At 42.8% G+C, this 15897-nt stretch overlaps 1 protein-coding gene and 1 pseudogene across 4 annotated transcripts in view; both read right to left on the bottom strand.

Moving 5' to 3' along the window:
* Positions 1 to 15897, bottom strand: part of GCNT2 (glucosaminyl (N-acetyl) transferase 2 (I blood group)) — a 99345-nt gene that overhangs the window by 25008 nt on the left and 58440 nt on the right. The gene's annotated exons all lie outside the window — the stretch shown is intronic.
* LOC141584393 (Parkinson disease protein 7 pseudogene) lies at positions 3772 to 15886 on the bottom strand (annotated as a pseudogene).

Genomic DNA, 15897 nt, shown 5'->3' with positions numbered 1-15897 from the left:
ATTCTGGTAAGAAACCATATTGGGATGTTGTGACATGCTCACCATGACAGCCTTTTATGATCTGATTGGTTGATGGCAAGTTTTGTGTCAGTCACATGTGTTTCCAAAATAAAAGTAGGACACACTTTTGGTTGTTCTTGTTCTACCAATTAAGTTCATGGTGTTTCTACCATTTCTTCTGAATCACTGATACTGAAAAATCAAAGGTGGCCAGGTGTGGTGGCTCACGCCTATAATCCAAGCACTTTGGAGGCCAAGGCGGGCAGATCACCTGTGGTCGGGAGTTCAAGACCAGCCTGACCAACGTGGTGAAACCCCATCGTAAAAAAAAAAGAAAAGAAAAAAGAAAAAGAAAAATCAAAGGTAATAAAAGCACAAGTTTGATTACATAATTAAATGTTGTGCTTACTTTTGGTTTATTACCCCAAAGGAGTAATATTACTAAAAATAGCCCTACTTTTAAATAAAAAAAATAACAGGCCCAACTGCTTCTGTTATTTATGGAGAAAACAGATAACATGGAAAGAGAAAAGCAGGGTAAAAGGAACCAATACTCAACAGATATTAAAACTACCAGAGGGCTGGGCACAGTGACTCACACCTGTAATGCCAGCACTTGGGAAGGCCAAGGTGGGTGAATCATTTGAGTCCAGGAGTTCGAGACCAGCCCGGGAAACATGACAAAACCCCATCTCTACAGAAATTTCGCTGGGTGTGGTGGCATGCGCCTGTAGAACCAGGTACCGAAGAGGCTGAGGTGGGAGGATTGCTTGAGCCCGGGAGGTGGAGGCTGCAATAAGCCGAGATTGCACCACTGTACTCCAGCCTGGGCAACAGAGTGAGATTCTGTCTCACAAATAAAAATAAAACTGCCAGACGATCTATGAGAGACTCTCACGATCACCTTGTCACATACAAAAGGCATTCATAGAAAAGAAAGAATAAGCAGCTGCTTTTTCAGCCCCCAATGGCTACATACTCTATGATAAAAATACAATGTTCTGGAAAAGGCAACATCACGGGTGGAGAACAGGTCAGGATTTGGCCAGGGGATGCTGGGGTTAGGGCAGACCACCAGCAACAGCATGAGGGAGTGTTGGGGACTGATGGAATTGTTCTTGATAGTGGTGGTGGATGTGTGACTCTATGCCACTGTCAAAACACCTGGAACTGCACACTCAAGAGAGTAAGCTGTATGTATATAAATCAAAAAATACAGGCCATGCACGGTGGCTCGTGCCTGTAATCCCAACACTCTGGGAGGCTGAGGCAGGCAGATCGAGGTCAAGAATCAGGACCATCCTGGCCAACATGGTGAAACCCATCTCTACTAAAAATACAAAAATTAGCTGGGCATGGTGGTGCACACCTGTGGTCCCAACTACTTGGGAGGCTGAGGCAGGAGGATAGCTTGAACCCCGGAGGCGGAGGCTGCGGTGGGCTGAGATCGCACCACTGCACTTCAGCCTGGCAACTGAGTGAGAATCTATCTCAAAAAAAAAAAGAAGCAGCTGCTTCAAAGTTAACAACAATGTAAAACAGAATGGATCTCCTTCATGCTAAGTGTATACATTTTTAAAGCTGTATTATATAGTACCCCATAAGACTTTTATGTGAGTAATATTACTATTCACTATCTTCTTCCATAAATTCTGAACACATTTTAAGAATCCTGTCATTAAAACCCGTATTTCAGTATTAGTATAGATACCAAAATATTCATACTGTCCCTTTGCCCAGATATCTGTGACATTTCAGAAATAAATTATAAGCAGCACTAAATATATAAAGACTATTGCCTTGAAGGACTTAAAAGTCCCATCTTTTTTTTTTTTTTTTTTGAGATGGAGTCGTGCTCTGTTGCTCAAGCTGGAGATCAGTGGTGCGATCTCAGCTCACTGCAACCTCTGCCTCCCCAGTTCAGGCAACCTCTCCTCCCTCAGCCTCCTGAATAGCTGGGACTACAGGTGCCTGCCACCACGCCCAACTATTTTTTGTATTTTTAGTAGAAGCGGGGTTTTACCATATTGGCCAGGCTGGTCTTGAACTCCTGACCTTGCGATCTACCTGCCTCAGCCTCCCAAAGTGCTGGGATTACAGGCGTGAGCCTGTGTACCCAGCCAAAAGTCCCATCTTTATAGCCAAGTTCAACTGCTACATCATGCAACATGAACAAATCATTTCGTCTCCCTGCATGTGGTTTCTCTAATTTTAAACGATGAGAGAGTATCCCTTCCAACCCTAGCACACAATTACCCATTCCACTTCACAAAATGGAGCTTGAGTTTCTACTTCTTTCATATCTTCCACTCAGAGAAACTTCATCACCACAACCTTTCTCTTTCCATGCGCCAGGAGTGAAGCTATTAGTTACGTTATTAAAGAGTTAGTAATTCATGGCTCACAGCACGTGCTCCTCTCATTCCTCTTGCAGGATGAGCCCTGGTAGTATGGGAAGCTGATAGACCGAGGGAATTTAAGCTGCTTTTGTCTGAGTTTGAGAAAATTGTCCAGATCCTTTGTAGTAGCATTTTGGGGGATTGCATTTTTTCCTAGCCCCTTAACAAGGGGAAATTGTTCATTGTTAATTTTCCCCTTAACAAGGGCAATTGGTGGAATAAATACAACTAACAGTTATTTACACTTACTAGGCACCATACACCATTCCAGGCACTTGATATGTATTCATACATTTCATTTGCACAATGGTAATATTAATATCGCCATTTACAGTAACTGAGTTTATTTCTCTACATTTCTCCACATACGGAAACTGAGAATCAGAGAGATAACATGATTAGCTTCATGTCACACACACTAGCAATTTGAAGCCAAATGGTCTGGCTCCAGAGGGTCCCCTCCCTCCGCAACACTGAATACACTACACTAGCCTTCTCCAGCTCCCTGTCCCTGGGCACATCGAGAAAATACTCTTGGAAACAAGGGGAAATGTGCTATATTAAGAACAACCGGAGAGGTGAAGATATTGTGTAAGTACTTGCTACTCAGTTTCCTCTGTTGGTCAGAATTTTACAGCACGGAAATCACCCACACACACTGCCTAGGGTGGCTGGCCTGAGATCTAAATCGTGGCAGTGGTGGTGGCGGGCATCCAGATGTGGACACAGTGACCATGACAAAGAGAGAAATTCGATGCCCAGAGGCCATTGTTTCATGAATTCTATGGGACACAGTGTAATATAAATAGGAATGTCATGACATTAATATACTGTAGAGAGGGAGAAGGGGGAGGGATAGAGGTGATAACAGAACTAACAATGGCTGAGCCGGGAGATACACCCCCATTGTCTATAATTCTCACAACAGTCTTGGGAAATTGGTACCGTTCTCCATTTACAGAGGAGTAACCTGAAGCCCAGGTTACGATAGGTTAATTGCTCAAGACCTGACAGCAATTAACCTATCTTAACTCAGGCTGACAGCAGGTAAATAAAACCTAAGTCTGTCAGCCTCTAATGCTTTTGTTTTTTTCACTACATGTTCCAGAGTCAAAGCAAAATACAGGAATCTCTTCTGAGACCTCCTAGCCCAATTTCTTCATTTTATAGATGAGGAAATCGCGGCCCAGAGAGGTTAAGTGATATGCCCAAGGTCAAATAGCTATTTAGAGACAAAGGCTAGAACTTAGAACAGAATTGTGTAGTGTAGGTATCTAAGTCACTAGCCTCTCTTACACAGTACTTGAAAGCACTTAAAAAAGAAAAACATTCACAAAATGGCTCATAATCCTTCCTGTCCATTTGCTTAGTATGCTACTGTTCTTTTTTTTTTTTTTTTTTCAGCAGTTTGCTAAATGCTCTGTTTATTCTGCAAACAAGGCTTAGAAATGTGTAGATACAATCTGTAGGTTGAGAAATCTCTGCCCAGGCGCAGTGGCTCATGCCTCTAATCCCAGCACTTTGAGAGGCTTAGGTGGGCGGATCAGGAGGTCAAGAGATAGAGACCATCCTGGCCAACATGGTGAAACCTAAAAATACAAAAATTAGCTGGGCATGGTGGCGTGTGCCTTTAGTTCCAGCTACTCCGGAGGCTGAGGCAGGAGAATCGCTTGAACCCGGAAGATGGAGGTTGCACTGAGCTGCGATCATGACACTGCACTCCAGCCTGGGCGACAGAGCAAGACTTCATCTCAAAAAAAAAAAAAAAAAAAAAAGAGAGAGAGAGAGAAATCTCTGCGTAGTTGTGACTTCACAACTACCGCAAAAGCAGTAATAATGGCGGCTTCTGAACCCATTAACCGACTATTGTCTTGCTTAGAGAGAACACAGTGAGAATGGATTCCTAAGGGACTGTTTCTCTAAGAGATCGTCATATTTTGCTGCTCTAGTCTTTAAGAACAAGTGGAGCCTTCACCTGAGCCGCCACCTCCCTACCGCTCAGGGCTTCAACAATTGCAAGTGCAAACTTGAAGCTGGTTCCAGGCCCCCGGCTCGTAAGAATCAGGCCGTCCTTTTCCACGTCCATTCTCAGAGTAGGTGTAATGACCCCCATTCATCATTTTGTCTTTAGCAAACAGGTGTGTTGTAACTTTACTTCCAAAACCTATTTCATGAGCCAGCAGAGCAGTGGGACCTGTGCAGATGGTGGCTATCAGGCCCTTCCAGTTTTCCTGCTTGTTCAGTATCTCCTTCACCACAACAGACATAAATTCTGTGCACCCAGATGACCTCCTGGTAGAACCACCATGTCATCCATGCCTAGGGTCCCTTTTTTTTGCATCTTCAAGACTGGCATCAGCACAAATGACAACATCACAGCTACATTGTACTGGATGTTTTCCAGCCAGACCTGCAACAGTGACCTCAATCCCAGCTCGCCTCCATGACATCTACAGGGAATGATCGTCTCCATTTGCTCTGTTCCTTTAGCCAGGATGACCAGAGCTCTTTTGGAAGCCATTTTTTATGTTATATGTTTTAAAGGCTGCACCCTGCTCCTCTTCCTGCGGACGTGGTACCCCGGCCCATCGTGGACCACTCACCCCATACCAGGCAGAAGGTGGACGCCAGTATTCTACCATTCTTAGCTGTGCAGGGTGAAGTGTTTAAAAAGTCAAAGTTCATGAGCTACTGTTCCAATCCTTAGTGTCTTCTGGGGTCATCAACACTCATATCCTGGCTGGTGTGGTGGCTCATACCTATAATCCCAGCACTTTGGGAGGCCAAGGTGGAAGGATTGCTTGAGCCCAGGAGTTCAAGACCAGCCTGGACAACACAGTGAGACCCCATCTCTAACAAAAAATCAAAACTACAACAACAAAAACCCTTCATAATCCTTGGAGCCACCCAGAGATTCTTCTGGTCCTTTTATAAACATCTTTGAAAAGAAATGTTAGCAAGTCCTAGTCACTGCTGTGAGACTGTCTCCAGACCAATTCCAGATATATTTTATGGGGTGGAAGTTGAATTAAGACAACTCCTGGGGCTGGGCGCGGTGGCTCAAGCCTGTAATCCCAGCACTTTGGGAGGCCGAGGCAGGTGGGTCACAAGGTCAAGAGATCAAGACCATCCAGGTCAACATGGTGAAACCCTGTCTCTACTAAAAATACAAAAAATTAGCTGGGCATGGTGGCGCGTGCCTGTAATCCCAGCTATTCAGGAGGCTGAGACAGGAGAATTGCCTGAACCCAGGAGGCGGAGGTTGCGGTGAGCCAAGATCGCGCCATTGCACTCCAGCCTGGGTAACAAGAGCAAAACTCTTTCTCAAAAAAAAAAAAAAAAAAAAAAAAAAAGACAACTCCTGGGCCAGGGGCGGTGGCTCTTGCCTGTAATCCCAGCTCTTTGGGAGGCCGAGGCAGGCGGATCACGAGGTCAGGAGTTCGACACAAGCCTGGCTAACACAGTGAACCCCGTCTCTACTAAAAATACAAAAAATAAGCCAGGTGTGGTGGCACATGCCTGTAGTTCCAGCTACTTGGGAGGTTGAGGCAGGAGAATTGCTTGAACACAGAGGGCGGAGATTGCAGTGAGCTGAGATTGCATCACTGAACTCCAGCCTGGGTGACAAAGCAAGACTTTGTCTCAAAAACACAAAAAATAAAAAAAAAGGACAATTCCTGGCCAGGTGTGGTGGATCATACCCATAATCCCAGCACTTTGGGAGGCTGAGGCAAGAGGATTGCCTGAGCTCAGGAGTTCGAAACCAGCCTGGGCAACACAGCAAAACCCTGTCTCTACTAAAAATACAAAAAATTAGCCAGGCGTGGTAGCGCACAGCTGTAGTCCCAGCTACTTGGAAGGCTGAGGGACGAGAATTGCTTGAGCCCAGGAGGCAGAGGTTGCAGTGAGCTGAGATCATGCCACTGCACTCCAGCCTGGGCGACAGAGTAAGATCGTGTCTCAAAAAAAAAAAAAAGGCAATTCCTAGTTTCTAATAAATTCTCAAACACCTTGAAAACTTTCTTTAATGTCCTAAAACCAAAATTAACTGAGGCTCAGGTTGGTTAAACAACTAATTCAGTGATTGACAACCCATTAAATGGCGAGGCCAGGATTCAAAAGATCTGTCCTATTCCAAAGTTTGTATTCTCTCATCCACATCACCCTGCAAGGTCAAAGTCCCCATGCAAAGTAACAAGGCTTAATAACTGGGCATCTCAAATTAAATCAGAGATGTGAAAAATTACCAGAATATTGACTCTCATAAAGAAGCCTCTGTGAGAATACACAGTAATGGAAAATACATTCAGATTTGGCTGAAGGCAAAATATCTTCCTATCAATTCTATATTCACACATACTTTGGACTCATTGTCTTTTTTTTTTTTAATAGAGGAAGTGGAATATTCAGTCTGGAGAAGAGATGAAAACAAGGGACCCTTAATGGCTAGAGGGTACACAGGAAACAGTGTACCCCACTAACCAATTTCCTACTCTTAATACCACACTCCTTTCCATTTTTCCTCCAGGAAAAGGAAGGCCAAGAGAATGGAAATCTTAACAAGCCACATTCTGCCTCTTCCTTTGAACGTCTAAGAGCTTGTGCTTTTGTAGCTGAAAAACAAAGAAAAACAAGGCTCAGTCTGGTTCAGGTAGCATATCCTAAAAGTTGAAGTTGGATGAAAATATTTTCATTTTTCGCTGAACTGTTATTATGGGATGAGGAGAAAGCCTCACTCTGGAATATCAGAATTTTGCGTTTTCTTTGAAAAGAGGAAGCTACTCATTTCTGAGAATTATAGAGTCGACTTTAAGATTTATCCTAAACGTTAAGTTTTTTTGCTTTGAGTTTAGTTGATGACTGTTGAAACCAGCTGATGAGCGCATGAGGATTATAGTACTATTCTCTGCACTGTTGTGTGTGTTTATGTTTTCCTATTAGAGTTTAAGAATTACTCCTGTGCAAGGCCAGCCAAAACTTGTACAGAATAATTGTGAAAAGGCTTTCATTTTTTTCAAGTCTTAGCTTTGTTGATTTCCAAGAAATTGTATTATGTTCTAAACAGACATCTTAAGTCCCTTCTGGAACATGGTACAGCTTAAGAAAATAAAGCAACCAATTCAACCCAGTTCCTGCTCCTTTCCTGTGATATGATTGATCTCAAAAATAGATACTATTGACATCCTCCATGTTTTTAAGGAAACACTCTTCTAATGGATAATACATACTTCACAGTGTTATGTCGGGGTAAGCGAAGCTTTTTGGTGGTCATAAAACTTAAAACAATAACACTAATGGAAATCAAAATGATCAAGAACAGATACCCCAGTCTGGGCAACATAGTAAAACCCCATCTCTACAAAAAATTTAAAATTAGTGGGGCATGGGGAGGCATGATTATAGTTCCAGCTACTAGGGAGGCTGAGGTGGGAGGATCGCTTGAGCCTGGGAAGTTGAGGCTGCAGTGGGCTGTGATGGTACCACTGCACTCCAGCCTGGGAAACAGAGCAGAGACACTGTCTCACAAACAAACAAGCAGACAAACACAAAAACAGATCTCCATCTGAACATGTCAGTTTGCTTAAAGTTTCCCACATTTCCTCCTATCCATCTTTGGGTATATCTATATGTTTTTATATGGTTGGTGAGTCATGGCATGGACATCCTACTCTAGTGAGATGTAAACTGCTTTTATTCAACACCTTGAGGATCTTGTTAGTATAGGAATACTAGACCACATTTAAGTTTTTCTTAATATATGTTCATATTAATAAATGGATAAATACTTAACCTGTCATTTTACCCCATTTTAAAAATTTAGTTCTCAAAACAGCCTTACTAAGTAGCCACCATTAACATGACTACAAAATGAAGAGTTTTAGGTTTAGGGTACACAAGGTCATAAAACGAACGGAGATAAAGCTAAAATTCATCATTGGGTTTGTCTTACTCCAAGGCCCATAATAGTTACCCAATATGAGTACTTCCCAAACATCAGTCATTTGCATACCACTTTCATGAAGTCTGCCATGTGTGATCAACACTGTAAAGCTTTTGCTTATATCAACTTGTCTTTATTTTTACTGGTGGTTGGAAATGAACAAAATCAGCATTTGCTGCAAATCTATACATGTGCCAGCCTCTGTAAAAGATGGTCCGTGTCAGCAGTTCTCAAAGTGTAGCCCCCAGATGAGAAGCCTCAGTATAATCCAAGAAACTGTTAGAAATACAGATTCTGGGGACTGCTCCAGACCCGCTGAATCAGAAACTTCAGGGTAGGGCTCAGAAATCTGTGCTTTAACACGACCTGCAGAAGATTCTGAGGCATTGTCAAGTCTAGGAACCCCTGTACTATATGTACTAGCCTATTTAATACTCAGAACTTCTCTAGGAACTAAGCACTATTATCACCATCATCACAGATGAGTAAACTAAGGCTCAGCATAAATTAACGCCAGTGTCACCAGTTAGCAAATATTGGGAAGACAGACTTACACTATGTCTGTCTCCAAAGTCGTTTTCCCAGTATCGTATGGACTCAACCAAAGAAGGATGAAAGGAGATGTTTTTGTATTGTGTAAAGAGAAATAGGGTAGACATATGTATTTTCAAGAGATAATTTAGATGTTGCATATATATTGACATATGTATATGTACTATTACTTTGTATTATGTACATTGACATATACATATATTATGTACTATGTATACTGACACATACATATATTGGCATATGTATATGTACTATGTACATTGACATATACATATATTAATTATATATGGCTTTGATATCCATTGAATATTTTATTGTTTTTAAGAGCCATTGAAATGCAATACTTTGTTTAAAACAAAGACAAGTGTCTAGGTGTGATGGCTCACACCTGCAATCTCAGCACTTGTGGGAGGCTGAGGAGAGAATCAATTTAGCCCCAGAGTTGGAGACCAGCCTGGGCAACATATGGAGATCCCATCACTACAATTTTTTTTTCTTTTGAGACAGAGTCTCGCTCTGTCACCAGTCTGGAGTACAGTGGTGCAATCTCGGCTCACTGCACCTCCGCCTCCCGGGTTCAAGCAATTCTCCTGCCTTAGCCTCCCGAGTAGCTGGGACTACAGGAGTGTGCCACCATGCCTGGCTAATTTTTTGTATTTTTAGTAGAGATGGGGGTTTCACCATGTTGGCCAGGATGGTCTCGATCTCTTGACCTCGTGATCTGCCCACCTCAGCCTCCCAAAGTGCTGGGATTACAGGAGTGAGCCACTTCGCCCAGCCTACCAAAAATTTAAAAATGAGCCAGGTACAGTAGTGCATGCCTGTAGTCCTTGCTACTTGGCAGCCTGAGGCAGGAGGATCACTTGAGCCGAGAAGGTTGAGGCTGCAGTGAGCTGAATTAGTGCCATTGCACTCCAGCCTGGGTGACAGAGGGAGACCCTATCTCAAAACAAAACAAAAACAAAAACAACTGCTGTTTCTAGAAAAAAATTATCTTATACAATTGGTAAGGAATGACAGAAAGTTGAATGAGTTGAAAAAATGAACTTGCCAGTACTGAAGCAGTGGAAAGGATGTTAATAATCCTTTGTGCCAGAATTAAATTCATGTTAACTTCAGCTTAGTGTATGTTTACCAGTCACGATTGTACTTATGCCTAAGTGAATTTTCACTTTATACTTTACTCTAATATGTACTTTAATCCAATTTTTATTATTTTATAAAATGTTGTTCTAGATATTAGGAATTAAGAGGTAATTAAGAGTAGTGTTTCCCAATTATTTCCTTTTTAGGGGTAGGGGACAGAAATGTTAGGGTACAGATTCCCCAATGAAGGAAATGATCCTTCCCAAACAGTACAGTGGAGCCAGTGGCTGGAAACATCACAAATGATTCTATAAATGGCTATAGCATCAGCATAGCTTATCGTGTAAATACTTTATAACCTGTCTAAGGTTTCTCTACCAGGAGCTCAGCATCCTATGACGTAGATTCATCAGTCTAGGTACTCAAGAGCAGGGATACACTGTAAATTAAAATCTTCCCCTGTGATCCAACCCGAATTACTGACCTGAAAAGAACCTAGAGCCTTTTACTGAAGAGGTTAAATAAGCCAAACAGGCCCACATCACTAATACAGTATTTTGAAAATCATGTTCAAATTCCTTATGCATACTTAATATTACCTGGCTATCCAAAAATATTATTTTAAAACTCTTATGCAGTGGATATGAACCTATGCAAGTATCTGTTTTGTGGAATTTCTCCTTCAGCCAAAGTTTATCTCCATATTGATAAGATAAATGCCAGTGCGGATTTTCCTCTGGCCCCCAAAGATAGCAGTATTATAGACTTGAACGTCCTGGTGACTGTTTGTTAAGACACGATTCTACCCTGTCATTCAATGTTTATAACTCTCAGTCACCAATTCAATCAGCATGAGTGAATGCATCCTTTGTGGCCCCAGAAACTGAATTCAAAGTCCATGCACAGAGAACACAGAGAACACAAAACTGGGGCTGATCCAGCCACACCCAGATTTAAGGCCTTGGTAACCTTTCTGCAGAGAACACATACCTTCTAAATAGCTCAGTGTTTACAGTTGTTGAGAGCTGGAGAGATGTTTTGAGTTTCTTTCTTAAACCTCTCCTATTAGTTTTTTCCCTAAGCCAGCAATTCAGGAGAAGTCTAGATCACACTAAGTCAGAAGATGCTCAGTGCATGAATATGAGCAGCCCAGGAGTGGTACTAGCAGGAGGTGGGAGTGGGTGGCAGGTGTGGAGGAAACTCACACCAGGTGCAAGTGAGGCAGAAACTAGGTGGGGGCATCTGCATGCACCGCCTGCCACAGCTTTCTCTTGGCATCATGGACCTAGGTTGGCTGTGTGGGAGCCAGATTTTCTAAGGAAGGGCTCTATCCCATTAACATTTTCTCTGGAGTAAAATGGGGCTCGCTAATTCTCTCGGGACTCTCTCATATTTACTGATATCATTGGTTGGCCTGGCCGTTGTGGACTTTTACCTACTGTTTCTCTAATCCTTACTACCAAGAATTATCCCTCATCCTAGGCGCAGGGTACACTTTTGTTCCACGCATCTTCTCGGAATTCTCCAGCATATTCTTGCTCCTCCCCAGATCCTTCCATACCCATCCAGCACCCTGCATATTGTCAGATCAAGCAGGTGCATAGTGATTCGTGCAGCATAGGAGTAGTGGTGGCGAACATAAAGACAGATGTCACTTTTCTTACTCTTAAGGAGCTGAAATACTGAGGAGGTTCGAGAGAAGAGCTATTCAGCTAATAGGTGACCACAATTCAATGCTGGCAGCAGTGGCATTAGGTCAAGGAGAACCTAGAGTTGAAACACATCTGGGAGGGCAGTGATCAGACAAGACTTCCAGAGGAAATGACCTCCCAGGTGGGCCATAAAGATGAAGAGTTAGACAGAGACAGTAGGAAGGGCATTCTCCATGAGAGGATGTCATAAAAAGCCATAAAAAATAGATGAAAATTGCTGATATGTGTGGGACCAAGTAGTTGCTGGTACATAATGTATGAGGCATCAAATAAAAAGAAATGAGGGTAGAGACAGAGGGGGTGGGGGGCCAGGTCTTGGAAGTCATGTCACATGAAGAGCTTAAGCCTGGCCTTTTTTTTTTTTTTTTGAGACAGATTTCTCACTCTGTCACCCAGTCCGGAGTGCAGTGGTGTGGTGCAATCACGCTCACTGCAGCCTTGACTTTTCAGGCTCAAGCAATCCTCCTTCCCCAGCCTCCTGAATAGCTAGGACCATAGGCATGCACCAATACACCCTGCTAATTTTTAAATTTTTTGTAGGGACGAGGATCTCAGTATGTTGGCCAGGCTGGACTCGAACTCCTGGCCACAAGCAGTCCTCCTGCCTCAGGCTCCTAAAGTACTGGAATTATGGGTGTTAGCCACCTTTAAGGCTAAGCCTTAAAGGTCCCTTAATATCAGGAGAAGCCAGGGCAGGCGTGGTGGCTCATGCCTGTAATCCCAGCACTTTGGGAGGCCTAGGTGGGCAAATCACAAGGTCAGGAGTTCATGACCGGCCTGGCCAACTTGGTGAAACCCCATCTCTACTAAAAATAAAAAAATTAGCCAGGTGTGGTGGCATCTGCTTGTAATCCCAGCTACTTGGGAGGGTGAGGCAGGAGAATTCCTTGAACCTGGGAGGTGGAGGTTGCAGTGAGCAGAGACTGCGCCATTGCACTACAGCCTGGAGGACAGAACGAGACTCTGTCTCAAAAAAAAAAAAAAAAAAGTAAGGAGAAGCCATTGTAAAGCCCGGGGGAACAGCAGGTGTTCTACCAGTGAGAATTCTACACATTCATTGCGGTTGGATGCGGTGGGGCAAATGTCCCTGATAACTGCATTCCAGAAAGTTCCTCATATCTAGCTTTAAAAATGCTTCAACATAATGAAGAAAGAGCTTCTTAAATATCTGCATTTTATCTATTTAAATAAAGAACACATCTTGCTGTATTTTGTTTCTCAGACAATATGGTACTTAAAATAAGGACCCTTTTTCCTTTTCTGAGTATAACTGTAGTGAACTCCAAGTCCATATGTAATGTTCTCTACATGTTTAATTAGTTTTCTTGTCTATAAACATAATAAAGTTCCTCTGGAAGGATGTACAAGGAAGTATTAACAGTGGTAGCTGATAGAGGGAAAACTTTAAAAATTTGAGACCTTTAAAATATATTTTCTATTGTTTTTTAAAAGCTAACTTTAAAAAGTTTTAATTTTTTTTTTTTTTGAGATGGAGTCTTGCTCTGTCACCTAGGCTGGAGTGCAATGGTTCGATCTCGGCTCACTGCAACTTCCACCTCTTGGGTTCAAGTGATTCTCCTGCCTCAGCCTCCCAAGTAGCTGGGGACTACAGGCGCACATCACCATGTCCAGCTAATTTTTGTATTTTTCGTAGATATGGGTTTTCGCCATGTTGGCCAGACTGGTCTGAAACTACTGACCTAAGGTGATCCACCCACCCCAGCCTCCCAAAGTGCTGGCTTTATAGGTGTGAGCCACAGAGCCAGGCCAAAAAAAAAAAAAAAAAATTGACATATTCAGGAAAATTTTTTTTTGCAAGTGGTTGAGGTGAGGGAAAATTAGCCCAATACACTCTTAAGAAAAAGTCACTAACACTTAATACTCAACCAGTCAAATCTGCCTGATTCCTTCTCACTCCCCAGCTTCTCTGAGAACATCAACCAAGGGCCACTTCCCATTGCCACTGGCCCAGAACAAAGCCTGCTCCAGATGCACCTAAGACCTGTGAAGGATAGTGGTCCCTTAGAGAAAGGACACGTGGTGACTCTCATGAGCACAGTGACCTGGACAAGCCTCACATACTTGCTGTCTACAGACACACAGACACACACACACACACACCATACAACTACACCACACATACCCACACACTACAAACACACCACGCACACACACCACACACACTACAAACACACACAAAACACACCCCACACACATACACACACCACACACGCCAGACACATACACTACACATACACCACACACATACACACACCATATGCACACCACGCACATATACCACACATACACACCACACACACACACCACACACACGTACACACACACCACATACATACCACAAAAACACCACACACACACACACACACATGCCACATCCCACATAAGCATATTGGGATCACACACACACACACACACACACACACACACACCACATACATCCCACACACACTCCTTATCCCTGCTAACCTCATCTCCAACTCTAAGTCATTAGGTGAAACTTCCTTCCACGACCCTCCCCATTTTTTCCGAACACCTTCATCCTTTCCCTTTTCTGGGATTCTTCAGGAAATTTGCTTTAGATATACAGGAAAAAAGAAACGGTCATTCCTTCTTTTCCTGGTGCAAGAGAAATGGCCATTCCTTCTCTTACTGGTGCAAGAGAAGTTTGTGTCCAAACTTCAGTCTACACAAATGCAGAGTCAGATACCAGCTTGGCCGAGAAAAGCTATGTGAACAACGTCAACACAATACTGCTTCAGTCTCTCCAAGCCTCATGTTCTTCATCTGTACATGAGGCTACCACATATCTGGCACCAACTATACCAACAAAAATAAGATTAAATGCCATGCATACAATGTTTATATGTGTTTAAAATAGGTGATTGTAAATAAAGGGTTAATACTCACACCACTAGGATAAATGTTGGTTCATTCCCCCTCCTACAAGTCTTTGTGACCTGACAGTTCAGCAGCTCTGGAAATAAACTGCTCATGGAACAGCATAATTTTCTTGTCTCCAGCCACCTTGCCCATCCTCTTTCTGTCCCTCTCTTAAGTAGATTTTTGTGACCACCACTCTAGTGTAGCTCTTAGGAATGCTGTGTTATTGGGGACCTTTCTGCATTAAGTCTACTTTCAGGCATCGGGTGGCTTCAAGCAGCACTCCAAAGTGTGTGAAGGATAAGGACCCTAGACGGAAGAGCCGGGAGTTATTTCAAGAATGGCAGACATAGGGCCACCCTCACACAGGACCGACACCCACAACCATGCTGGGTCGCTGTTGAAAACAAGCACATGAGGACACACGGTAAAAACGTAATGCAGGTCACAAACCACCTATGGGAAACAGAGTTTAGAAAAGAAAGCCAGTCCTGAACCAAAGAGGGAGCCTGATGCTATTTTCTGCCTCCGCTGCCTGGCATACCTTGGATGCCTTCCCAAATCATCATAAACAACCGAAGACTTCACAGTATATAAAAACAAGAGACTGCACACTCGAATTTCCAATAAAAACCTATGACTTAAAAATTGAGAATTCCCTTTGGATCATCTTTAGCTAAATTCTCTCTCTGTATGTTTCAACTGATTGTTACTTGCTCCTCCAGGATAAAATATCAGGCTAGATTTGTAGAACTGAGAAGAGCTGAGACCCGGCTACTTGTTCTGATCTGAAACCAGAGATATTTCAGCCAGAAGGATGACGTGTGAGCATCCAAAGCAGCTTCCAAGATTCTAAAACCAGTACCCCTGTAACAGCGCCATGAACTTTGAGCAGTGGGACTCCATCAAGGGGAAACGATGTCTAACATTTGTCTAAGAGAAACACCAGCTATTTCAACTCATAAGTTCTTGAACGCTTATGTTAAAAGTCAATTTTGTTATTGTGTGTTTGTCAAGGACTATGAAAAGTATTAATTCAAAACACAGTTAAAATTCAGCAACTACGTAATCAAAGTTGGTTTCGCTGGGACAACTGCAAACCAGCATTTCTTAGATGACTATATCACGCATACTTACAAGACAACAGAGTCAACAATACACTGTCGCTACAAGCAACCAAACTAATGGTTGTCTAAGTATTTAAGTTTATTTCATAATAATTTCACGAGTCAGTTCTCTAGGGAGAGCTGAATGTTAGCAAACTCAATCCATCTACGAGAAGAAATGAGAATGGAAATTAGTACCT

Source organism: Saimiri boliviensis, chromosome 4 (genome assembly GCF_048565385.1).
Source record: "Saimiri boliviensis isolate mSaiBol1 chromosome 4, mSaiBol1.pri, whole genome shotgun sequence".
Taxonomy (NCBI): Eukaryota; Metazoa; Chordata; class Mammalia; order Primates; family Cebidae; genus Saimiri; species Saimiri boliviensis.
This window is presented reverse-complemented; position numbering and strand designations above follow the sequence as displayed.